Genomic DNA, 27,311 nt, shown 5'->3' on the forward strand with positions numbered 1-27,311 from the left:
ACCATTAAATTGAATATAAACTATTCCAACTATTGAAAGCCTTGCATACCTACAAGGTGGCCAGTTGAGATTTCGTGTCCCTCATAACCAGGAGCCCTCTTTGGGATCACCTTCACACAGCTCCAGGAAGTTTCCATTGCACTAGGTTTCCACACAACCCACTCAATCCCACCCCCAATTCCAGCTGTCTCTCCCTGTATTCTGTCCCCCAATACCATACCCCACCCCCATTCCCCAACTCCTTTTCTCACACACCCCAGTCTACCCATAAAATCTGTTTCCCCCTCCAAGGGAGATGCCTACTTCCCCCTAGACCCATCCTCTTTACCTAACTTCTCTGGATCTACAGATTATAGTTGATTATCAATTACTTAATAACTAATATTGCCTTGTAACTGAATACACAGCACATTTATCTTTCTGGGTATGAGTTACCTCACTCAGGATTATTTTCTGGCAAATTTCATGATGTCGTCTTTTCTTACAGGTAAGTTATACTCCATTCTATATGTTCTACATTTTCTTTATTCATTCTTTTGTTGAGGGTTATCTAGGTTGTTTCCAGTTTCTGTTTATTAGGAATAACATGGTTGAGCAAGTGTCCATGTGGTAGCAAGTGGCATCCTTTGGGTATATGGCCAAGAGCGGTATAGCTGGATCTTAAGGTAGATCCAGTCCCAATTTTCTGAGGAATCTCCATATTGATTTCCAAAGTGGCTGTACAAGTTTGCACGCCCATCAGCAGTGGAGGTGTGTTCACCATGCTCCAATTCCTCAACAGCACGAGCTGTCACTTGTTTGTTTGTTTGTTTTTCTGATCTTAGCCATTCTGACAGGTGTAAGATGGGATCTTAAAGTAGTTTTGACTAGAATTTCCCTGATGGCTAAGAAAAAGATGTTGCAAGTTTCTTTAAGTGTTTTTCAGCCATGTGAGATTCTTCTACTGTGAATTTTCTGTGTGGATCTGTACTCCATTTTAAAATTGTGTTCTTTAAGGTTATTTTGGATCTAGTTTCTTGAGTTTGTTATATATTTTGGATATTAGTCTTCTATCAAATGTGGAGTTAGTGAAAAGAATTTCCCATTCTGTAGGCTGTTACTTTATCCAATTGACAGTGTCCTTTGCCTTACAGAGCTTTTCGGTTTCCTGAGGTCCCACAGTTGATCTTAGTACCTGCAATGTCTCCTTTACTATGTGCCCAAGACTGTTCTCCACTTTCTCTTCTATGCGGTTCAGTGTATCTATCTGGTTTTATGTTGAGGTCATTGATCCACTTGAGTTTTGTAAAGAGTGGTAAATATGGAACTTTTTCTATTCTTCTACATGCTAACATCAAGTTTGACTAGCATCATTTAGTGAAGATGCTGTCTTTGACAAAGATATATATATCTGCTTTGTCAAAAATCAGGTGTGCATATGTGCTTGGACAATCAAATCATGCAATTTCAATATATAGTATATCAGTGCTATATGTTATAATTAAATTATGTTATATAGTTATTATCACTATTCTCATATTTCAAATTATTTTTTATATTTATATGCTTGTTATGTGTGCATGCATGAGTATGTGCAAGTGCCACAGCACACATGTGAAGGTTCATCCTTTCCTTCTATCATGTGGGCTTTAGGATTTTCAACTCATGCCATCAAATTCATCAGCAAGTATCCATATTCACAGGACCATCCCACTAGAACCTAGGTTCATGCTTGTAGTGTATAGCAGAAATGTATGATCATCTATCTCTCTGTACATTCCTCTCTCTCTCTCTCTCTCTCTCTCTCTCTCTCTCTCTCTCTCTCTGTGTGTGTGTGTGTGTGTGTGTGTGTGTGTGTGTGTGTGAATCTATCTTCTCCTTTTAAAATCCTTTTGGATGTGTTGTTGTCCTGGCAGTCTCCTTGCCTCACTCCTCATCCAATATATGCTGATTCTGAAAAGTACAGTAGCAATTCTAGTGAAGCAACCCAGGAGCTTCAAAGAAAAGCTTTTCCTGATGGGCACGCTGAATGGATTGAACTGTGCTTTTCAGTAGAGTGGGCGCTGCTTGGGTTCCCAGAGGATTTCTTTTTTATTTCTACCATAGTATCTATGACTCTGTGAGCACACTGGCAATTTAAATCAGATCACCAATGTTGTTCCAAAGTCACTGCCACAAGCTTCCTAATCACCTGGCCACTGGGCATTTGTAAAACACTAATGAAGTAATGAATTCATTAAATTCTATCTTTCACTAAAGCATCTTCTTCGGGGCCTATTATAATCTCAGCTTGTTGGAAAAGGCTGTGGTATAAGCACTTTGAAACTCAGGCACGTCAGAGCTCTCTCTGTGTCAGCTCCAGTGTCAAGGCCACTTATAAATAGCTTGTATCCATGTACACACTTTGCAAAAGGAAAATCATTCCATGCTACATTTCGCAATACCCAAAGATTTGGAATAATTTGCCAACGGGAGAACGCCTTCTTAGTATGTTTGCTATCATTTCTAACAATTGTAGTTTTACCTTATCGTTGCTTTAATAAAACTATTGACACTTGAAAAATGTGTTAAAAATTTTAAAAACTTTCCAAAACATTTATGTTTCAAAGGATACAACATAGAACAAAGGCTTACCAATAGAAACCAATAGGCAACCATTCTTGTAGATGAATTTTTGATGGCACAAGAAGCTTTACTGTTTCACTCAAGGATGGGTATTTTTTGAGAAAATTTGCCATATGCCAATTCCACAGAATTGAGCCTTAATAATCTACCTAATAACTCTACTTTAAGCTTTTACATACTTTTTTTTATGAAGTAACCACTGTAGCTAAATTTCCAACAGACTTTTGAAAACCTGTTAAATTTAAACCTAGGTGTACATTTTGAGTATTTATGGCACACTCAAATACTGTGTGCTCAGTACAAAATTATTATGAAAATTTATTCAGAAAGGAAATTATTTATAATATGTATACACTATCATGAGACTTTTATGCAGTAAGAACTATAGCAGACATTATAGTCATTTAAAACATATATATGCAAATATTTAGATAAGAATAGACGTTTATTTTTAAATTCCATCTGACTCACAGAAGGTAACTGAACTATGAAATGTGAAATTCTCAGATGTATGACACTAAGGAGCAAGCAAAGCATGCCAAGGGCTACTGTATTAGTGTCATTGCTGTTGCAAAATCCCCAAGAAAAATAAAAAGGAAAGAGTGGACTTTGGGTCACCGCTGGAGCTTTTTGCTTCATGGTTTGAGCATACAGGGTCATGTTGGAGAAAGCATGGCAGCAGAAATGGGCGATACCTGGTCACCTGCTGTCTGCAGTCAGGAAGCACAGACTGATCAACACCAGTGTTCTGCTTGCTTTGTCCTTTTTTTCTGAGCCTCCAACCCAGTGATGCCCATTGTAGGCCTTTGCCCCTAAGTTACATATCTATTGACATACCCACACAAGCTCTTTAAAGACACTCTCATTTAAGTCTAAGGCAATCGGTTAACTGTGAGGCCCTCTACAATACAAAATAAGTGTTAGATATATCCAATGGTGTAAAGCAAACCTTCTTATTCTGAAAGGGGAAATATTTTTTTCTTACAGCAGGAACAATCAGACCAAGACAAGATTGAAACCCAGCAGGTCCAAACCAAATCCTGCACCTTAAATCATTATCTAGGTTCTTATAATGAAGCCATCCAGACTCCAATGTCCTTGGATAGCCACACATCTCCAGTGCATTTGTTTTCAGAGAACAGGACCTCTGCCTTGTGCAGGCTCCAATCTACTCTTGCTGAGGCTTTCCTTGGCAAGCATCACAGAGTCCTGGTATCTCTGATGTCTTAGGTTGTTTATTGCAACTTAAGCTTCACCTTCATCTCCATGCAATGGCCGTTGAGTTCATCTTTGCAGACTCCGTCCCTGCCACACAGGGCCTTGCATTAGCAGCTCTCCACAGCATTAACATCAGCCACCAAAACCCCTTGATTCTCACACTTTCATCCTGAAAAAGATAGTACTAGGTAAATAATACTGCCAAATTCGCTCCTATATAAAGATGCTGCCTGGTCCCCTTAGGATATAGTTGGAGTGGTTTTTGTGTGCATTTGAGACTTACCCTGTGGGTGGAAACATTTTTCAAGGAGGCCATTTTTGGAAAGGGAAACCCTGTGGTGACATCATTGAGTTTTACTCCTTCATTTAAAAAATTACTTGTATTTTCACAAGTTGAAGCCTTCTTTATGCAGGGTACTAATTGTCCTTGGGGTGCCTTTACGATTACCCCAGTGCATAGGTGTTGTCTAGTCTTTAAAAATTTTTTTAACAGATTTAGGTGCTTTTCCTTTTTCCTCCATGCCCATAGCTTCAAATTCACACACACTCCTCTACTTGCAAAATTGCATGTTTTACAGTTATTTAAGTTTCTCACTGGAGATCTAAACAAAAGCTGTGTTCTAAACACACACACACACACACACACACACACACACACACACACACACACACACACCAAAAAAAAAAAAACAAAAAAACAAAAAACAAAAAACAAAACAGAAACCAAGCCCCAGTTTAGCTGACATCCTGTTTTGAAGGATTTTTGGTTTGTTTTGGTTTGTTTTCTTTTTGTGCCCCACACATTACTGTTCAATTCAGCCTCAGTCAAGTTCTCAGGACACAAAATGAAAGCAATTGTTAATTGAGAGTGACACCAATGGCCTTTAGACCCCTTGGCTTATTGAATTCTGCTTAGGACATTTTTTTTTTTTTGGTTCTCTGTCTCATGGCTCCAAACTCCTCAATACCCCTTTACCATTCCAGTTTCAAAGCCTACTAAGTAGGTGATTAGATTTATCACAGCTACAGTAACACTCATTTTTCTGTGCCAGTTACTTTGCTCACTACATAAAATGCCTGATGAATGCAACTTAATAAGCAAAGGAGGATTTACTTGACTCATGTTTACAGAGTAGAGCCATCCTGATAGGGAAGTGTGGCACCTGGGGTCAGGGGTAGTCAAGGAATACACTCACACACACACACACACACACACACACACACACAGCGGAAGGCTGAGGCTCCTCCCCCATGGCAGTGCCACCCACATTCAGGATTGCTCTTTCCACCTCAGTTATACCCTTCTTTCTGCACATGCCCTAGTAGATAGACTCAGGATGCTCCTATGCGATTCTATGATGTGCCCAGTCAAGCTGGCCACAAAGGTTTAATCATTGCAGTAGGTAAACAGACTTGTATGGTGCTTTTTTTTTCTCATTTGTTGATTTCTTCATTTGTTTTTGCTGCTGGCTGGCTAACAGGTATGTTTGTGATGGATAACAATGAAAAATAATATTCCCTGAGCTCAACCACCTGAATAAATTATGCATTTAGGAACTCATAAAAATGCTATCTTATAGGCTATTGACAGCTTCTTTTGAAAACTAAGATCAATTATAACAATGGTCCAATTTTCTTTTCTATTATATTGTAAAGATTATAATTCAGGTATTATTTTAAGGTTATAGTCTAATATTGGGCTCAGGATAAATATTAATCAATTTGAACAATGACAAAGTGACTTTGAAAGAAAATCAAATGAAAATTCCAATGTTACCAAATATTTGAGAAAAAATACTTCAGAGTGTTTGTTTTAAACTTCTTCGTTTCACCCCCCCCAACTCCTGCCATGCCATCCTTACAATGAAAGAGAAGATGAAAGGGGAAAACAATGAACTTTTGACTTAATAAAGAATTCAAAATTTTTAACTATCACTATGAGAGAGATGGCCTTTTTAGAATGGAGTTTAAAAGTGATGGTATTATGACAACAGACACTAGAATACTTAAACTGGAAAGAAAATCTCAGACTCAATAGCCCAAGAACAGACACATGCAGCAAGTACAAGAGCTTAACGGGACCAAAACTGGAAGGTTGAGGCAGAACAAGAAGACTGGAGAAAATGGAGACATGCCTTTGAATGCTGAGCAGAATTTATCTGTTGATTTATTGACTGATTTACTTTTCATTTTGTAGTAGATCTCTCTGCATAGTACAGGCTGCCCTGTATCTTTCAATACTCTTGCTTCAGTGTCCCAAGTCCTTGAACCATAGTTGTGTATCTTCATGCCCAAGTTTCTGTCACAAAGTTGACTGAACTTGAAGTCTATCCAAAGGACCACATGGTAAAAGGAGACAAAAGCACATTCTTATGCACACACACACACACACACACACACACACACACACACACACACACACTCCACACATGGAGGCACATACCTTTATACAAACATAAATAAAAATAAACATAAAATCTTTTAAAAATCCATTAACTTTAAAGATTACTTTTATGGTTGTGAATTTATTGGATGTACATTTTATTCTGGATATTTCGGGTTATTTTCTCTTCTACTGTTATTTGATAAGAATGTGATACTAAGCTTTCCATGAAGGCAAATGCTCCTGTGTTTTACAGTGTTTTTTTAAAAAAGTTTCTGGATATACTTTTAAATATGTATATTATGTTAGTAAACTAAGTTCTTGGTAAGAAACTTGTCTTTTTTTATTAGAAAGAAATTATTTTACATGTTAATCCCATGCCCCTCTCCCTCCCCTTCTCCCTTGCCCCCCACCATAGATAGGCCCTACCTATCTATCCCATACCTTTTCTGTTCCCCAGAGAGGGTGAGGCCTTCCATGGGAGGGGTCTTCAAAGTCTGTCATATTCTTTGGGATAGGGCCTAGGCCAACCCACTTGTGTCTAGGATCAGGGAGTATCCCTCCATGTGGGATGGGTTCCTAAAGTCCATTCCTATGGTAGCGATAAGTACTGATCCACTACAAGAGGACCCATAGATTTCCAAGGTCTCCTCACTGACGCCCACATTCATGGGGTCTATATCAGTCCCACGCTGGTTTCCCAGCTATCAGTCTGGGGTCCATAAGCAACCTCTTGTTCAGGTCAGCTGTTTCTGTGGGTTTCACCAGCCTGGTCTGGACCTCTTTGCTCATCACTTGTCCCTCTCTGCAAGTGGATTCCAATTCAGTTCAGTGATTAGTTGTGGATGTTTGCTTCTATTTCCACCAGCTGCTGTATGAAGGCTAATGGATGGCATATAAGTCAGTCATCAATCTCATTATCAGGGGAGGGCATTTAAGGTAGCCTCTCCTTTGTTGCTTAGATTGTTAGTTGGAGTCATCCTTGTAGATCTCCAGACATTTCCCTAGCGCCTGATTTCTCTGTAAACCTAAAATGTCTCCCTCTATTCTGGTATCTCCTTTCTTGTTTTCTTCTATTCTTCCCCCAACTCAAACTTTCTGCTCCCTCATTTCCTCCTCACCCCTCCTCTTCCCCCTTTCAAATTTTCCTAGCTCCCTTCCCCCTTCGCCATGCTCACAATTTGCTCAAGAGATCTTGTTCCTTTCCCCATCTCCAGGGGACCATGTATGTCTCTCTTAGGGTCCTCTTTGTTTACCAGCCTCTCCGGCAGCCTGGCAATCCTTTACTCTATGTCTAAAATCCATATATGAGTGAGTACATACAATGCCTGTCTTTTTGTGACTGGGTTACCTCGGAATGGTTTCTTCTAGTTCCATCCATTTACCTGCAAATTTCAAGATTCCATAGATTTTTTTCCCCACTGAGTAGTAAGTACTCCATTGTGTAAATGTATCACATTTTCTCTATCCATTCTTCAGTTGAGGGGCATCTAGGTTGTTTCCAGGTTCTGGCTATTACAAATAATGCTGCTATGAACATAGTTGAATAGATGTCCTTGTTGTATGAATGTGCTTCTTTGGGGTATATGCCTAGGAGTGGGATTGCTGGATCTTGTGGTAGACTGATTCCCATTTTCCTGAGGAATCGCCATACAGATTTCCAAAGTGGCTGTACAAGTTGGCACTCCCACCAACAGTGGAGGACTGTTCCCCTTTTTGATTTTAGCCATTCTGACAGGTGTAAGACGGTATCTCAGAGATGTTTTGATTTGCATTTCCCTGATGGTGAAGGATGTTGAATACTTTCTTATGCATCTTACAGTCATTTTAAATTACTCTATTGAGAATTGTCTGTTTAGTTCTGTACCCCACTTTTTAATTGGATTATTTGGTGTTTTGGAGCCTAGCTTTTTGCGTTCTTTGTAAATTTTGGATATCAGCCCTCTGTCGGATGTGGGGTTGGTAAATATCTTTTCTCAATCCTTGGGCTGTCCTTTTGTCTTGTTGACTGTGTCCTTTTCCTTACAGAAGCCTCTCAGTTTCAGTGCTACTGGTTTTATGTTCAGGAAGCAGTCTCCTGTAGCAATTAATTCAAGGGTATTTCCTACTTTCTCTTCTAATGAATTCAGTGTGGCTGGGTTTATGTTGAGGTCTTTGATACATTTGGACTTAGGTTTTGTGCATGGAAATAGATATGGATCTATCTGCAGTCTTCTACGTGCCAGCATTCAGCTATGCCATCACCATTTGTTGAAGATGCTGTCTTTATTCCATTGTATAACTTTGGCTTCTTTGTCAAAAATCAGGCATTCATAGGTGTGTGGGTTATATCAGGGTTTTCAACTCGATTCCAATGGTCTACCTATCTATATTTGTGCCAATACCAATATTTCAGGACTATAGCTGTATAATAGAGCTTGAAATCAGGGATGGTGATGCCTCCGGAAGTTCTTTTCTTGTACGTGGTTGTTTTGGATATACTGGGTCTTTTGTTTTTCCATATAAACTTGAGAATTTTTTTCAAGGTCTGTGAAGAATTGTGCTGGGATTTTGATGGGGATTGCATTGAATCTGTAGATTGCTTTTGGCAAGATTGCCATTTTTACTATGTTGATCCTACCTATCCAAGAACATGGGAGATCGTTCCATTTTCTGGTATCTTCTTTAATTTCTTTCTTTAAAGACTCAAAATTCTTATGATACAGGTCTTTCACTTTTTTGGTTAGCACTACCCCAAGGTATTTTATGTTGTTTGTGGCAATTGTAAAGGGTGATATTTCTCTGATTTCTTTCGAAGCACATTTATCATCCATATATAGTAGGGCTACTGATTTTTGAGTTAATCTTGTATCCTGCCACTTTGCTGAAGGTGTTTATCAGCTGTAGGAGTTCCGCGGTAGAGTTTTTCAGTTGACTTTTGTAGACTATCATATCATCTGCAAAGTGAGAGCTTGACTTCTTCCTCTCCAATTTGTATCTCCTTGATCTCCTTTTGTTGTCTTATTGCTCTAGCTAGAAATTCAAGGACAATATTGAAGAGAAATGGAGAGAATGGACAGCCCTTGTCTTGTTCCTGATTTTAGAGAAATAGCTTTGAGTTTCTCTCCATTTAGTTTGATGTTGGCTGTTGGCTTACTGTATATTGTTTTTATTATGTTCAGATATGTTGCTGTTATTCCTGATCTCTCCAGGACCTTTATCATGAAGAGATATTGGATTTTTGTCAAAGGTCTTTTCAGCATCTAGTGAGATGATCATGTGGGTTTTCTTCTTCGGTTGGTGTATATGGTGGATTACATTGATAGATTTTCCAATGCTGAACCAACCCTGCATCCCAGGGATGAAGCCTACTTGATCATGGTGGATAATTTTTCTGATATGTTCTTGGATTTGGTTTGACAGTATTTTATTGAGTATTTTTGTATGTATGTTCATGAGGGATATTGGTCTGTAGTTCTCTTTCTTAGTTGTGTCTTTGTGTGGCTTAGGTACCAAGGTATTGTAGCCTCGTAAAAAAAGTTTGGCGCCAGGTGTTGATGGTGCACACCTTTAATCCCAGCACTTGGGAGGCAGAGGCAGGTGGGTCTCTGTGAGTTTGAGGCCAGCCTGGTCTTCGGAGCAAGAGCCAGGATAGGCTCCAAAGCTACACACAGAAAACCTGTCTCGAAAAACCAAAAAAAAAAAAAAAAAAAAAAAAAAAGAGTTTGACAAGGAACCTTCTGCTTCTATTGTGTGGAACAATCTGAGGAGTATTGGTATTATCTCTTCTTTGAATTTTTGAATTTCTGGTAGAATTCTGCACTGAAGCCATCTGGCCCTGGGCTTTTTTTGGTTGGGAGACTTGATGACTGCTTCTATTTCCTTAGAGTTTATATGTTTGTTTAAGTTGCTTATCCGTTCTTGATTCAATTTTGGTAAGTGATATCTGTCCAGAAAATTGTTCATTTCCTTTAAATTTTCCAATTTTGTGGAGTCCAAGTTTTCAAAGTAGGACCTGAAGATTCTCTGGATTTCCTCAGTGTCTGCTGTTATCTCCCCCCTTTCATTTCTGAAATTGCTTTTTGTTTAGTTTGGATAAATGATTTTCTATCTTGTTGACTTCTGGAAGAACCAACTCTTTGTTACATTGATTCTTTGAATTGTTTTCTTTGTTTCGACTTCATTGATTTCTACCCTCAGTTTGATTACTTCCTGGCTTCTACTCCTCCAGGGTGAATTTTCTTCCGTTTGTTCTAGAGCTTTCAGCTGTGATGTCAACTCTCTGGTGTGACTATTCTCTAGTTTCTTCATGTGAGCACTTAGAGCTATGAACTTTCCTCTTAGTACTGCTTTCAAAGTGTCCCAGAAGTTTGGGTATGTTGTATCTTCATATTCATTGAATTCTAGGAAGTCTTTAATTTCTTTATTTATTTCTTCCTTGACCCAGGAATGGTGCAATTGCGTGTTGTTCAATTGCTATGAGTTGGTTGGTTTTCTGCAATTTTGTGAGGAGGAATTCCACTCCTTAAGGGAAAATATGGATTACATGTAGCTCAGGAACTGAAGAAAAGCTCTGAGTTTGGTAAAAAATCTGTGGGTTCACAGCTTTCTTGGAAAGTTGACCACTCCATGTCTAAGATCTCACCATCTTGGTGTCTTTGTTCTCCAAGTATCCTTAGCTGTATTGGTTGGTTTTCTGATTCTCAGGAAGGTGGTGCTAAGAAGTTCTGGTGGAGTCCTTATGATGGAGTAAAGGGAAGGAAACTATCTCCATGATAGGTAATAGCCTCCAGAAAACCACTCTACTGTGGGTTTATGCCCATTGAGGGGAGTCAAGACAGTCCTGGGAGTGATGGTAGCATGAAGTTTTGTCCCATGTTGATGAATGGGGATTTTACTGTGGCTTGATGTCTTGAGTTGGAACAATACCCAGGCATTGTTCAAGGCTTAAAACCTCAGTAACACCACTTTTGTTACTACCGATTTGTTTTGTGACAGTTGGCAGAGCATTTGACTTTTCTTTTTCAGACACAGACTTGGCAACCAAGTACTTCCTTTTCTACAGGGTTTACTTTCAGGTTGGCTTAGTGAAAAAGGAATTAGCCAATTCCTCTAATGTGGAAAGAGGTTAGGCCAAGGAGGACTTCTTTAGCTTTTCAGCCTTAGGGTTACCTTGTTAACAGACCAGACTATCCCAGCTTCAGGGTCCTGTTTCTCAACGTTTGCATCCACCATACTTGCCATGCCCTCAAATCACCACAGGTGAGATTAGTGAAGCATATTGGAGGGCTTTCCTCTGACCCTAGACATGGCCCACATGAGTAGGAGTCAATTTAGTCTTCTCCTGTTTCAGATTGCTAATCCTGAAGAAAGAGTGAATATACTATAAGAAAATACTGTTATGTTACCTCATTTTCACCTCTGGAACAACTGTGCCCTTCTTAGTTAATCTAAATAATTTAAAAATACTGTTTTCCTATCATTTTAAGCAATTTGTATATTTTTATGTCTTAAATAGTTGCAACTGACAGCACATATCAAGTTCATTCTTAAATGAACCCATATATTGAAAATATAGATAATTACAAATTAATTGGGTTTCTACAAAATGTAGAATCTCATTTCTACAAGTTTTATTTTGATCTTGTTACAAAGAATTGAAGGCTTCATATTTCAATGGGATGAGTCCTCCTATAGACTCAAAACAATTTTGGGGATGGAATTATAATTTTATTGAATTAGGTCAAGATCTGTCAATTCTTAGGACTTTTAATAGTCTGAGGGACTTGTAAAAACCCAACTGTGTCTTTAGAAATCTGTTTTAACTCTTTTCAAGATCAGTGTATGAGAAGCAAGACACTTGGATCCACTCCAAGCCACTCTCAAATGGAGTTGAACTGGGCCTTATTTCTCAAAGCAAAATGAATCAGGATAAGGTCACTCTCAAAACATCAAAGTAAGTACCATCACTCCCAGAATTCATTTATAGGTCTTTCTATTAAAGCACTGATAGTTAGAGGGAAAGATTGTTTTTGCAGGTCACATCAGGATGCTCTTGTCATGTGGGTGTTTGTATCAGGAATAAAGGTCTTGCCAAAAACTGCATACAAACATGACACATCCAAGTGGTAAGAGCAGGGCTGTTTTAAGTGTACCTTCAGCCATTCATTGTACTTTTCCTTCTCACTCCTGGATGGTGTGAATAATCTCTTTGTGATTCCAACCCTCTTCTGCAAACACTTCCCCTTTCATGTGCCCCTCAGTTAGCATTTACAAGACATGAAAAAGTTGTCTGTGCTCAGACATGCCAGGCAGAAAAGCTTCCACTTATGCTGAGTGCACTCTGATTCTTTCTAGGAAAGTAAGGCAAATTTGAGTGTGAAATATCCTTCACGCACTTCTGCTACTTACTCACTTAGATGACAAATTACCTTTACAGTCATGGACTCTACTGAGTAAACTGGTGTAAGAAAAATCATAAATCAAGCCCCAGAATTTAGGATACTTTTCCTCACTACAGTATCTCTGTTTATCTTGTCTATTGAGTTTTTTAAAATTAAATAAACTATCTTTGAGAACTGTCTAGAGTTTGAGTTTTTAAATTGCTATTACATTTTCTACTCTGGTAGTATGTCTTCTATGTCAAGATGTACAGAGAGGTATTGCTACTATTTGGGATACTTACATATACCCTTTAAGGATTGCCTTGACGCTGTTTTCTAGAAGACAATAATGAAATATTTTTAAAAGTGTTCTATAGTAACTTTCTCATCTGCATTTCCACACTTTACATTCCTTATCTTTGAAGTTAATGAAGGGTTTGGCTAAAGTAATGACAATAAAGCCAAAGTCATATCTGAGAGAAAAAAAAATATCAAACTCTTAAGTTTTTAAATTGCACCGACTTGGGTTCTTGATTCATGGTTTGAAAAAGAAAAGTCCTCTATAAGAGCGGGCATTTGATCACTTAGTCACCAATTGGTGGCGCTCTTTGGAAAGGTTGTGTCTAGGTGTAACCTTTGGTTAAGGGAATATGTAACTAGGAATAGATTGAGAGTTTCAAGTCTCACCACACTTCCAGTTTGCTCTCTGTTTCATGCTTGTGATTGAAGCTTTGATCTTTCAGCTTCCCTTTCCTGCTGTCATGCCAACAACTTCCTACCAGGCCTCCCCACTAGGAAGGTATCTTGTTCCTCTGGATCCAACAACCAAAATAAATTCTTTCTTCCCTAAATTGCTTTTGGTCATGGTGTTTTATTACAGCAAAGTAACGAATGCACCTTCTTTAGTAACAGGAATGGAAATGACAGGATTCAAGAGACTCATGATATGGCACTGTGCTATACTGAGTATTTAATTGGAAGCCATTGGAGAAATAAGCAGGGGAAGGAAAGTCTTCATATTACTGCTCTTGTTCAGGACTGTACCAAGCATTGCCTCCATGCACTATGTATTGCCTCCCATGTACTAGGCACTGTCTCCCCTGAACTATGTACTGTCTCCATGTATGATGTACTGCCTCCCCTGTACTATGTAATCCCTCCCATGAACTGTGTCCTGCCTCCTTTGCTTTGTATTCCTTTCTAGCTCACATTGCAGGTTGTGGGACTTGTTCTATAAAAGCATAAGCCATATATATGTATGTATACGTGTACATATTATTTGTACATTTATTACATATGTATATTTTTCAACTTTTAAATTCCCATATGCAGATTCCTCATATATAAGAATAGAATAAGGTGATCAGTGAGCATACATACAAATAAAAATAAGACTGATTTTTTAAAAATGTCTTTGATTAATGCTGACATGAAGTACAAAAAGAAGAGACAGTTTGTACAGTTGTCTCTTCTTTCTTCCTTCTGAGACATTTTTAGACTCTCTGTACTTCTTACAAATAAGACAGAACATGTAAAAGAGACAGCAACTGTAATTTTACACAGGCAGTGTTTAGCCATGGCTGTGGTTACTGTTCCGTTTAGCTATTATGTTATGACAAAAGAACAAGGCAGACTGATCATTGTGTCACCCACAATCATGTCTAAGAGTTGAGAAGTGAATTGGTGATGACTGTGTCATTTAGTTCCAGCATTTAATTTGTGTTCATGGTTTTGCGGAGACATACAACTGTAAAAACGAATGGAAGTGAGTCAGCCACCCTAAGTAGGAAAATACTATTACCTGGAATCTTGAAGCTTTTCTAAGTAAAATAACTGTTCCATGTCCATGTTTCCTGAAAGACATGAAGAGCCCATGTTTGGAAGCATAAGAGATAAAGAAGTAGTGAACTGAAAAATATTGTTATAATGCAATATTATATGATACATATTTAGTTTGGGAATAATAATTGGCATTAAAATTTTCTCCATTACTTGAGTGAAGAATATTAAAAGGCATGCAGGGGAACAGAGTATTTAGCAACACTCTAAATTAATTGTGAATAAAACTCCACATGTTTGAAAACTTCTATTGATAGAAGTTCTGAAACTTTTGGAAAAGAAAAAAAAAGCATTTTTTTCAGCTTAAATGGGTTTTCTTTCTCTATACTGTAGCCTAATTAACAGCTTAACAACTTGAGGCTGTGTGATTAAAATAAAAAAAATGTGAGTTCAGGGACTGGAGAATGACTTTTCCAAAGGAGGCCAGTTATGTCCTCAGCACTCACTGTCAGTGGCTCACAACTACCTGCAATTTCAGCTTCAGGGAATCTGATGGCATTTTCAAGACTCTGTAGGAATTTACATGTTTATGGCACACAGAAACTCATCCAGGAAGGCCTGCATACCCATAACTTTACAAATCTTAATTAAAAAAAGAATGAAATGTGAATTTTTATCCAAAACATGAATACAGAATGAAAGGAAATGAGCCCCTGGGTTAAAAGCCTCCTCGGTACAATTAGTCAAATACAGGGATGATATGGAAAAAGATTGTGTGTTATTGCTGGATTGAGATATGAATCATCATATAAAAATAAACTAAGTGAGAATAGAATTCACAAAATTTTTAAATCATCATTCACTGAGTAGTAATGGGAGCTACCACACCAATAACACAAGTATTGGGATAGTCAAAGACAATAAAAAGTCACCTGTCCCCATGAGAATTGTCTTTCTAATCTGAAACAGAAATCTCTAGTGTAATGTTCTCTCTCTCTCTCTCTCTCTCTCTCTCTCTCTCTCTCTCTCTCTCACACACACACACACACACACACACACACACCACAAATAGGAAAGAGAGAGACACAGAGTATGAGCAAACTATTGGGTGCCTTCAGAATTCACATTCAAATGTCTTCCACTTTAAGTGAATAAATAAGCAAATAATTCCTTGAACACGAGATGTACATAATTAAGTAAAAAGGAGGAGATTCAGTGCAAGCACAATGTACAGATCTGTACCAATGACTATTTAGCCCAACATTTAACCTGTATATCCTCAGCAAAGGCGACGCTGGCACAGGGATCTGAACACTGAGTCAGTAGCTCTGTGTTGCCTGGGCAGGAGACACCTGAACTCTGTTTTATTGAAAGACAACACACATGGTCTCATTTTGGATTTAGATTGCTTATATTCAGTTTCCTCCAAACTTACATAAGGAGAGAATACTGGCCAGTAGCAATAGATAAACACAGCCAAATTATTTCACACCACGCACTGAGTGAGATAAATGACAAGCTGATCATGTTTCCAAAATGCCATAGAAGGGCAAGTCCCATATCTATTATTATCCAATTTCAGCTAAAATTTTTATAACAACACAGTTCCATAGATCATAAAATCTAGAATTTTAGTTTTCCTACAATATAAGTGGACTAAACACTTCAAAATATTGATTATAATCAACAATACATACAGCACTTTTGTGACTCCAGTGACATAAGAAAAAAGTGTCAACAAGGAAGGATGTTGTTTGTTTAAATTCTAGTAGATGGTCACAACATTGTTCAGATAAAGCTCACATAATTGAGTGAATATGGCCATGTATCTTTCTATGTGTTTTGGGGCATTTATGCAATGTGAGGTCAGAAGACATTGCAAATACAAAAGGCCACCTACAATGTAAGCAGAAACACAGACACCACAGGGTGAAGAACAAAGCACAGGATGTCACAATATCACAACCTTCCCTCATGCAGAAGACTTTGGGACCAGTATCAAAAGCACTTTCAAAGACAGATCTTGAATCAATTATTTTCTGTTCAAACCTACCTCTTGAAGATTTCAGGATATTGTCCAACACTTTGCTCACTGTGAAAAGTCTTGTAATAGCTAGGCATTTAATGACATTCCAGATCCAAAATATAATATTAAGCTTTTAAAATATTGTTTTGAAAATTACATACTTAATAAATCTAAAAACTAAATATTTCTTATGTCTCTAAAGGTGTTCAAGAGAGATCTACTCTTCTAATATGTCTCTACATCATTGACATAAAATGTTCTTACAGTCTTCTATAAAAATAATCTTCAAATTAAGGACTAATTTGTTATGAGGGCAGAGAGTATTCTAAAAATATAACTCTGTGTTCATGAAATAAAAATATTGAAATTAGAGTTACTGTAGTGATAAAGCCTCTGTCAAATGTATTTCTCTTCACAAGTCATAAAAGGAATTATTAGCTTAACAATCAATTAAGAGTAAAACTCTATTACTGTTTGCCTCTTCTATTGCGTCTTCATCTTACCATATACAGAGGCATTAAACTCCTACTTGAAATACTTAAAACAGAACCAAGGATGATGAAACCACTGAGCTAGTTTAACTTCATCACCTAGTAGAATGGTGATGGGGAGAAATGAGTGCCTTGCCAGTTTCCATTGTTTTCTCTTGCACTTTATAGTGATTGAGTCCCACAAGGATAAGAAAACCCAGCAGAAGCTCACTGTCCCATCTGCCTATCTGTCACTGTCACTTTTTTTAGCATTTAATTTGGGAAGATTGCAAGTGACCATTTGTCAGGTACAGTGAGAGAGGAAGCAAGCCCTCTTGAGAGTCTGATAGTTAAAGAATCACATCGTCGTGTGGCGTTGGAATAATATATGTTTCAAGGACATGAATTTCTGGTTCTCTCTTTTTGTCCACATGAGTAATGATGGTTTTGTTTCACAGTTCTTTACAGCCAGAGTTTTGGAGTTTATCTAAAGGTATACTGGTATACTTAAAATACTGCCAGTATGGTTGCTTATCTGCTAAACAGCTCTGAGTAATGCATTACTAATTTCAATGTCTACAGATGCATACCATAGCTGATTTGGAGTGATATTTCGTTGCTATTGAATCTTGAACAAAAAGTCATGTTCACAATTAGTTCTCTTCTGTCAGTATACTTTAAATTGAACAAACTGTGGTGCTTGACCATAGCAAATAGAGGTAATAAATTCCCTTTAGTCTGGGGAATTGTTTCCTATTCCCAAATCTACGAAACCACTTGAAACTCTTACTGCAGAAATCTACTTAGAAGCTGAAATCATATAACCCAGAATAAATGCATCTTCTAAAACTGAGTTAACTCTAAGTTTTAGTGGCAAGAATTGATGAATCTTGTCTGTTTAGTTGCTTTTTTTAATTCTGGTGGTAGCTCTATAAAAATAGTGTGTGTCTAACTTGAAATATAAATTATGTTTGTTGTCTTTGAAGGAAAGTTTGACTTCTTTGAAAGATGAATTCCAAAAGAAACTGCTACTTGCACCATCCAACCTTCCTCAAATGTTTCACAGAGTGAGCATAGAAGGTTTATTTTAGAGAGCTTATCCCTTGACAAGACCTTAGGTGGTCAGGAAGGGTTGAATAACTCACATTACAAACTACTAAAGGTATGAAGTGTGGGCATTTTCTACTGTATCACCATAATATACTCACAAACCAATTGTTATAAAGATATTTAATGATGTCCCAAATGCAAATTTGAGGGCTAGATCATTGGAACTCCTTTTAAGAGTGTTGATATCTGAATGACAACCACACACTTCACTCTTGTCATTTAAATATTGAAACCAAAATCTCATATTATGCATGAGTTACTGCACTATGAACTACATGTGTTAGCTACCAGTATCTTAAGACACAAAAGTATTTTAATGTTGTTTTTCAGCCATCAATGCTGTGTTTTGTAGACAAGATAATTTAAATTATTGATCTTTAATATTCTTACATGAGGAACAATAAAAATTATAAATAGAATTTTGCTTAAGAAGAAAATTAAAATCACCAAATCACAAGACTTCATTGAGTTTTTTCCTATGGAGCTCATGGACCCCAGACTGATAGATGGGAATCCAGCATAGGACTGATCCAGACCCCCTGAATGTGTATGTCAGTGAAGAGGCCTCAGCAATCTATGGGGCCTCTGGTAGTGGATCAGTATTTATCTCTAGTACACAAATGAACTTTGGGAGTCCACTCCACATAGAGGGATACTCTCTCAGCCTAGACATATGGGGGAGGGCCTAGGCCCTGCCCCAAATGATAAGACTGACTTTTAAGATCCCCCATGGAGGGCCTCACCTTCCCTGGGGAGCAGAAAGGGATGGGATGAGGGGTTGGGGGGCAGGGGAGGAGGGGTGGGAGAAGGAACTGGGATTGATATGTAAAACAAGCTTGTTTCCAATTTAAATAAAAAGAAAAAAAGAGAAGTTTGCATGCAAATCAATTCTACTTTGAAACTAGCTGGAAATACTGGCCAATCCATAGATGCAGGTCTCAGTCTGCAAGACTATCAACTCAACTTTGGATGCCAATAAGACTCAGATTGTTTTACCAATGCTTCTGATTGGCATGATATAAATTAAAGTTCCATCAGCCCATTTGCCAAGTATGATTAATCTCTCAGAGTGGCCCAATGAACCAAGTGAAACCCTTAGATATACTGGTTTGTGATGAGGGACGTCATAGAGCATATAGAAGACGTGGATGGTTAAAAACCTACGGGAAGGAGTACATAGCTTTCACAGCTTCTGACACAAAACTCTCTAAGAAACCCCAAGCATCGTAAGAGCTAGAAACTCCTTGTGGTTTATGTGTGCTTCACTATGCAGGCATCACTTATTAAATTATTGAACCTTCATCATTAGCTTAACATTTAGCCCCTCTACCTCACTTGAGGGATGGGAGTGAGGCTGAAAGTAGCAACTCTCTAATCCTATTTTGGTCCCTGATGACCGGCCTCAGTCCTGAGTCATGCTGATACTGGCCAACTCATTAGCACCAAAAAAGCATTCATCACTGACACTTCTGAGGACTTTTACGACTGAACACCAGGAGACCGGATGGAATTTCAATGTGCTTTTCATGAAGGAAAAGTGGATCATCCTTGTTTGATATATGTGAGATGATTTATTCCCAGAATGAAAAAGTGGTGACTTTTTTAGTAGACCACAGACAACATCTAACTCAGAGTTTGACATTCTATACATAGGCATGAAAACACACGTAATGAACCAGTCGACTTAAATTTATGTACGACATGACTTTTATTGGAATCCATGCTTTGGTGGCATTCACACTCTATCTTACCTTTTTTTAATAGTTCAATGTTATACTTTGTATCGTGTTATTGCATTTATTCTCTGTTCACACACCCTGAAGTAAATATATAAATAACAAAGTACTTACTCTCAGGGTTCAGATTCAATGTCCTTTGTAGCTTGAAGAGAAATAAACAAACTAGGCAACAACCTGCTTATTTTTGCTGGGGAGTTACTTCATGTATTTAGTTACTTTATCCATATAAGATTGTAATAGGCTTTGGTTGACATAAATTAAAATAGTTTAAAAATTTTAAAGAAATCTTTTAAAAAAATTTATTCCCATTCCTTTAAATTTTCTGGGAGACTTTCTGCCTAGGTCAAAATGACACTTCCAATGCTTTCACCGACATTGGTTTTGCTGAAAAATATTTTTGAAGATATTTAACATTCAAGAAGACAATATTCTGTTGGCATTCACCTATGTGAATGTTTTGTCAGAACCAATTATGGAGTATGTAATCAAATGGATGTAGACTAATTAGAACAAATCCCATTGGAACTTCCCAACTTTAAGGAGTTTTTTCTTCCATCTGAGGACAGTTGCTTTGACATGTCAAGTTGAATTTACTAAGAATGACAGTCACAGGAATATCTGAGGTAACATTGCATGATATTTCCACATCACAGGTAATGAGATAGACACATACCAAAGTCATCATAGCCATATTTCACTGTGACAAAATGCATGTGCTCAGAGCTCTTCAAGAAGATTTATTTAGTACAATTACATATCATAACAGAAATCATAACAGAACACTGTACTCAGTGTGGCCACATTTTCATTCTATTCAGTGTATTTATTCAAATAATACATGTTACAATCATAATTACATTCATGTAGACATGATTGAAGGAAAATAGTTGTGGCCAATATTTTTTAATATCCAAATAGACTTTAAGTTTTGTGAGGGTGTAGAAACAATAATGTTTATACTTTGTGATGTTAGTTGTTCAGATTAGTAGGTTTTGCTTTTGTGTTTCCTTTGTGTCTTAATATAACCTACAGTCCTCACCATCTTCTCAGACTTCCCAATCTACCTCCTTCAGTTTGCTTTTCTTAGCACTCTGTGTTCTACCTTGACACAACTTTTCTTGACCCCATTCTACATACAAGATGAAATATTTGTTTTTTGTTTTTCTGTATCTGGCTTATTTCACTTAACATGATTTAATCCTCAATGAGTGGATAAAATTGCATTTTGTATATTAATCATGTTTTTCTTTGGCCATTTATTTTTAGCTGAGCATATACAGGAAATTGTGAACATTGCTGTAACAAACATAAGTATGCAGCCATTTCTTTTTTTCTGAGTTGATTTTGTTTCCTTTAGACACAAATCTAAAAGTGTGCTAGCTGGATCACATTGTGGTTTTATATTTAACATCTTGAAAAACGTTCCTATTATTCATTATACTAGCGGGGCTAATTTACATTCCCATCAACAGTGCATATAAAGGCTCTCTTTTATTCACATTCACAACAGGGGTAAAAAAAATTTTATAATAGACATTCTGACTGAGACACAATTTCAATGGAATTTTTTTGCATTTCCAAAATTAATAAAAAATATTTTGTACATTTTTGACTGTTTCTGTTTCTTTTGAGCATTGGTATCCAAATCTTTAGCTACTTGTTGATTTATTTGTTCCTTTCCTGTCAAATCTTTTGAGTTCGTCAGTGTAGAAAGAATGAATGAAAGTATAAAATTTCCTGAATTTTGTAAAGATATGGGCATGCATGCAGATGCATAAGGGATTTCTAATCCCCAACAGACATTACCAGGAAAGAAACTCTCCAGGCCACATAATAGCCAATTTACCAAAAAGCATAGAACAAGAAAAATGCTAAAAGCAACCGGTTATTAATCCTGTCCTAGGAATAACTGGCAAATATTTTTCCTATTGTCTTGATTCCCCTTTCACTCTGCTATTTCCTTTGTTGTATAGAAGGGTGTTAATAGAATGTAATCCATTATATATTATGTTCTAATTTTCCAAGCTACTGAAGTTATTTGGGAGGACATTGTAGTACCAGTGTTTTGATGTTCTATCTACATTTTCATTTATTAATTAAAACATTGTATATTGTAGATTGAGGTCTTCACCCATTGTGCATGATCTTTGTATATGGAGAGAGACAGAACTTTAGTTTCATTTTTCCTACATGGGTGTATCAAGTTTTCCCAGCATCGTTTGCTGAAAGAAATGTTGTTCCTACAGTGTGTGTTCTGGGCTTCTTTATAAATAATCATATGGATATTCAAACAAATTCTCCTCTCCCTGGTCCTTTATTCTATTGCATTGGTTTCTGTGTTTTTTTGTCTTGTTTTTCTGTTTGAATTTGTGCTTTCTTTGGTGTTGTTGCAATAGTGTGCTATCTCTGTCATTATGGTTTTGGAGCATATTTTTGAATAAGGTATTTATTGTGATGCCACCAGCATTCTTCCTGTCAGAATTGTTGCTTCTAACTGATCTTGGCTTAAAACCTGCTTTGTTGAACACATGCCTTTTAATATGCATACTTTTTTGGTTTGCATTTTATTTGTGGCAAATATCACCTTTGATATTTTTACTTTCAGGCCGTGCAAGCCTCTGAAATAACTCAAGTTACTAGAAGATAGTGAACACTTGAACCTAAATTTTTATCCAATAAGACAATCTCTTTTAATTGGAGATCTGAGGCAGCTTACAGTGATGACTACCAAAGAGTGATAAAGATTTTAAAAAAAATACAAGTGATAGGAAATAATTTGTCATGTTTATTTTAAAGTAGAAGTGAGAAAGTATATTGAAAATCTGCTTTTTAAAACTAATTTTAGAGTTACTTATTTTCAGGCTTTATTTCCCTTAGTTTCCCCTACATCTCTGCACTGAAGGGTGGTTGTGAAGAACAGTTCAGACATGTGGCAGTCCAATCAAAGTTGAGCTTTTGTTCCCCGAGGTTAAATAGAGAATGAAGCAATTAATCATTGGATACTAACTGAAATGGCATCAAAATGTAGTAAGGGGCAGCTCTCTTTTATATTGGGATTGTGCATAGTTTGAAAATGCTAGCTTTACTTTGGATTCATTCCCTGTGTATAAGTTGATGCCACATAGTTACCTGGAAAAGACAGTATGCTAGTTTAGCTCACTAGTACCAGATTACAGGACATATTCAGAGGATGTCACTGCCTCGTCCTGTTTTTAGTAGCTGAAGTAAGTAACCCATTTATTTCATCACAATTCTAACAGCTGTTTAAGCTCCAAAAAAAGAATCCTATTTGATGAAATTATTTCAGCTAAAGACATCTACTTATTACCCATTATCATGGAATAAAACAGTTATAACCATCACTAAGCAAAGAATTGATGAGAGCAAGTGCCAAGACCCACAGACAGACGTTACATGTTACATGGAAACAAAGTCTAAACTGGAGGTCTCCATTGGTTCCCTCCCCTAGGGGCTCAAGGAACTCCATAGAAGAAGGGGAGGAAAGTCTGTATGAATCAGAGGGTATGGTGGACACCAGAGGAATGTGTCCCACTGAATCAGCTAAGCAGGGTTTACATTGTAACACAAATAACAAAAACCCAGAGACAGATATTGGGGTTCAAGATAAAGGTCAGAAAAGCAAAGCAGCCAGTCACTAGCTCTTACCTCTGCCTCATACCAAAATGGGTGATCCTGTCTCCACGAATCCTCAGAGGCAAACATGCACTGTACTGCTCTCCACCAAGCCTCAGATTGCAATTCCTCTCAGTGTCTGGCTCCTCCTGCCTTACATTCCTCTCTCCTGCTGGCCATATCACCCCTGTCTCCACCCCTCCCCCCAGTGCTGGGATTAAATGCATGTGATCCCAAGTGCTCAGATCACCTTTGTGTGAGCTGTTTCTCTTTTAGACTAGATCAATTTCATGCGGCTTAGTGTGGCCTTAAATTATCAGAGATCTGTCTGCCTCTGTCTCCTGAGTCCTAGGATTTAAGGTACGTACCACCACCACCGGGCCTCCGTGGCTAGCTCGTATGGCTGCTGGGATTAAAGGTGTGTATCATCACTGCCTGGCTCTATGGCTGTGGCTAGCTTTGCATTTTTATGTCCAGTTGCTTTGTTAGATCATAAACAATACATCACCACATTACATGGGTTCACAGAGATTGAAGTGGCAATCACAGAGCCTGCACGGCTGTGTCCCAGGTCCTCTGCGTATATGTTATGGCTGTTAGCTTTATGCTCTTGTGGACTGACTCCTCACAGCGGGCGTGTCTCTGACTATGTTGGCTATTCTTGAAATCTTTTTCCTCATATTGGGTTGCTTTATCCAGCCTCCATATGAGGACTTCTACCTTGTTTTATTGTATTTTGTTTTGTCCTGATTGGGTGTCTTCTCTTGGAGGCCTGCTCTTTTCTGAAGAGAAACAGAGGAGGGAATGGATTTGGGGAGATAGTGAGGTGAGGAGGAGCTGGCATGAATGGAGGGAGGGAAAACTATGGTTGGGATGTATTTTCAGTAAAAAAAAAAAAAAAATGAAAGAGAGCATTAATTTGAAGAGAGGACTATAAAGTCATTCACTGTATACTTAATGAGGAGGTTTTCCAAGGGTGAATTTAGTAAGTAAGAATATTGTTTTACTGAAGCAATTATAAGAAAATCAAACAATAAAACAGTCAAAATTTAGAAAACAAGCATTTTTTGTCTTTGAATCTACAAAGCACATGTTTAGAAGTCTCAGCTACAGTGGGTTGGCTGGTGAAAACTGGAGTTGAATTGTAGTATTAGCTAATATTTCCATCTCTCAAAAGATTTGTGCCAACGCATATTAGACTATTCTTCACTTTTTGAAATTGCCTTTATGCTTAGCCAGAAAAGAAATGAGGCTGAAAATTAAGTCACATGGCATTTTAAGCAAGAGCCGGTAATTTTTATTCTGCATGCAAGAGGCAGACCAATGAATTAGGGATGATTTTTCCCAGAAGCCATTCTGCCAGTTGCCACTGTCAAGTGGACTAATACATTTCCAATCCAAACCATTTCAACAAAATCCCTGTTTTTATTAAGGTTATTGTAACTAAGCTGTATTTTATCCAATAGGGAGGGCACTTTTGTTTGACTTTGGCCATCATAGCCCTTTTTAGTAATTGACGATCACTGCACTGCACAATTTTTTCTAATTATCCAAGCAGTTTTTATTACTGAAACTGACCAGATAGGTGCTTCCTCAACTGTCCTGTCAGCCACAGCACCACAATCATTCCACCTGTAACTTATACCCAGACCAGGAGCTTTTGAGCAGCATAGGTTGTAAGACACAGGTGCCATCCAGAGTAGGCTGCCTTTTCATGTGGTTTGTACCTCTGATTTCCTCAGCAAACAAACCTGTGATGTGATATAGGACTAGCTCTTGACTGCATTGTTTCCATACAAGGATTTTTTTGTATGTTTGTTTGTTTATCTCTTGACTGAATACTAGATTGTTGTTGTTTTTATTGTTTGGATTTACTCTTTGAGGGCCCGATACCCAGCTCCCAAACAAATATATGCATGGAGGCTTATTCTTACTCATGAATGCCCCGCCTTAGCTTGTTTTGTTTCTAGCCAGATTTTCTAATAAATTATCCTGTTTCTCTTTAACTAAATTTTGGCTCTGGGATTTTACATTTTTTTAATTCTATGTATCTATTTTTCCTTCTTTCTCTGTGGGTGGCTGGGTGACTGGGTGGCTGGGTCACTGTCTCCTGGAGTCCTTCTCGCCTCCTTTTCTTGCTCCTTTCTTTTTTATTCTTGCTGTCTGTCAGCCCTGCCTATTTCTCTCTCCTGTCTAGCTACTGACCCTTCAGCTCTTTATTAGACCAATCAGGTGTTTTAGACAGGCAACATAACACTCTTCACAGAGTTAGACAAATGCAGCATAAAAGAATGCAACACATCTTTGCATCATTAAACCAATATTGCACAGCATAAATTAATGTAACACATTTAAATTAATATTTCACAGAATTAGGTTTTCAGTTCTGGATAACAATATTTTCCTTGAAGATTTTCTAACTTCCTACAATACAGTGAAAAGAAGAAACATCCAGTTTCTGGTTCTTGTTCAGTTATTTAAGTTATAGTATTTAATCAATGTGAATGCATATTTTTACCTGTTGAATTCAATTATTTTCCAAATCAGATATATATATATATATATATATATATATATATATATATATATATATATGATAATTATTGCATCTCTCATACATAAAAGTAGTTTATCAAAGTATTAATTGCTATTTATGTGATTGAAGAATAAAAATAAAATACTGTTTAACTTCTTAAACTCTTAAAAGGATTTCTCCTTTTTTAAAGTTAATTTGCCCTTGTATTATTTTTTTACTTCAGAGATGGTTATAAGACCCTTCACTCTTGCATTTTGCTTTTGTAATGCTGAGTCCATTTCAGAGGTTGTAAAGGAGGAATTAAAATTTAGGGGGAAAATAGGAAACAGAAGAAGGCTTCCAAAGAAAAGCCTCATTATGAGTTTCTGATGTTGGTATGGACTCATATTCACACTCAGGAAAAATGGAATAGCCTTGAGGGTGTATATTTACATTATAGACATAATATATCTGTCACCAGATACCTCAGTTTATACTCAGAAACCCAAGAGCCACCTACCTGAATGAGATCACCCAAGGAAACTGAGCACATTTTGGTGATGGGAGAAGTTCTTCTGTGTATATATCTCTCTTATTGGTTAATGAAAAAAACACTATTGGCCAATAGGGAAGCAAGGTAGGTGGGACTAGAGAGAAGGAGGATTCTGGGAAATGTAGTAAAGAGGAGTCGCCATGTGATCCCAGGAAGAGAGGATGGATAAGGCCGGTGTCCTTGGTAAGATAAGTCCATATAACATATATAGATTAGTAGTTATGGTTGATAATTAAGACTGAGCTAGCAAATAAGAAATCCTAGTCATTGGCCAGCAGCATTGTAACTAATATAAAACTCTGTTATTGGGGGCCCTAAAGCAGCAGCAGAACTCAGGCAGCTGGTAGAAAGATTTATCATTACATTATGGTGTGTGTGTGTGTGTGTGTGTGTGTGTGTGTGTGTGTGTGTGTGTGTGTGAACTTTGTGCATACAGTTATCATACAAGATTGTTGCTTGATATCAATCATATTTTCATAAGCAAGCTAACATTTCATTCAGTCTGAAGGAATGAGAGTTTTGTTTCAATTAATTTGAACAAAGTGACACAATCTGCATCTTTTAGATGATGAGTTGCTGGGCCATAAAAACCCAAAAGTGAATAGGAACATGCCAATGTCACTCCCTATTGGCCACTTACTGTCCATATTTTGTGCTTTCTTTAAGCATACAATTCAGAACATAGCGCAAAATACAAATCCCAGTAAATATTAGCTCAGCAGTTTTCTATGGATGTTGCTAAATCTTCAACTTTCAACGCCATTTCTAGACTTCATATGTGAGCCACGGCATCGAAAACTGAATGACTTGGAGCTAAATAAATGCTCAAATATTCTTTATCTATCATTTTAAAAGTTCTATGCTGATTGTCACCAGGGGAAGGTGGCACATTGTGCTCCTCTCAGGGCCTTATGTGAGA

General features: G+C 37.5%; 2 long non-coding RNA genes across 4 annotated transcripts in view; one reads left to right on the top strand and one right to left on the bottom strand.

Moving 5' to 3' along the window:
- Positions 1–2,644: 2,644 nt before the first annotated feature.
- LOC107978728 lies at positions 2,645–26,409 on the bottom strand. Its single transcript, XR_003481648.2, has 3 exons — positions 26,360–26,409; positions 14,369–14,420; positions 2,645–3,991 (listed from the first exon to the last, which is right to left on the bottom strand). It is a non-coding gene; the product is annotated as an uncharacterized LOC107978728 (long non-coding RNA).
- A 113-nt stretch (positions 26,410–26,522) lies between these two features.
- The window catches only part of LOC107978727, a 79,901-nt gene continuing 79,112 nt past the window's right edge, over positions 26,523–27,311 (top strand). For all 3 annotated transcript variants that reach the window (XR_004768759.1, XR_003481646.2, XR_003481645.2), the window contains exon 1: positions 26,523–26,575. This is a non-coding gene — a long non-coding RNA (uncharacterized LOC107978727). The remainder of the gene's footprint in view (positions 26,576–27,311) is intronic.

The sequence above is a fragment of the Cricetulus griseus genome, chromosome 2 (assembly GCF_003668045.3).
Source record: "Cricetulus griseus strain 17A/GY chromosome 2, alternate assembly CriGri-PICRH-1.0, whole genome shotgun sequence".
NCBI classification, from domain to species: domain Eukaryota; kingdom Metazoa; phylum Chordata; class Mammalia; order Rodentia; family Cricetidae; genus Cricetulus; species Cricetulus griseus.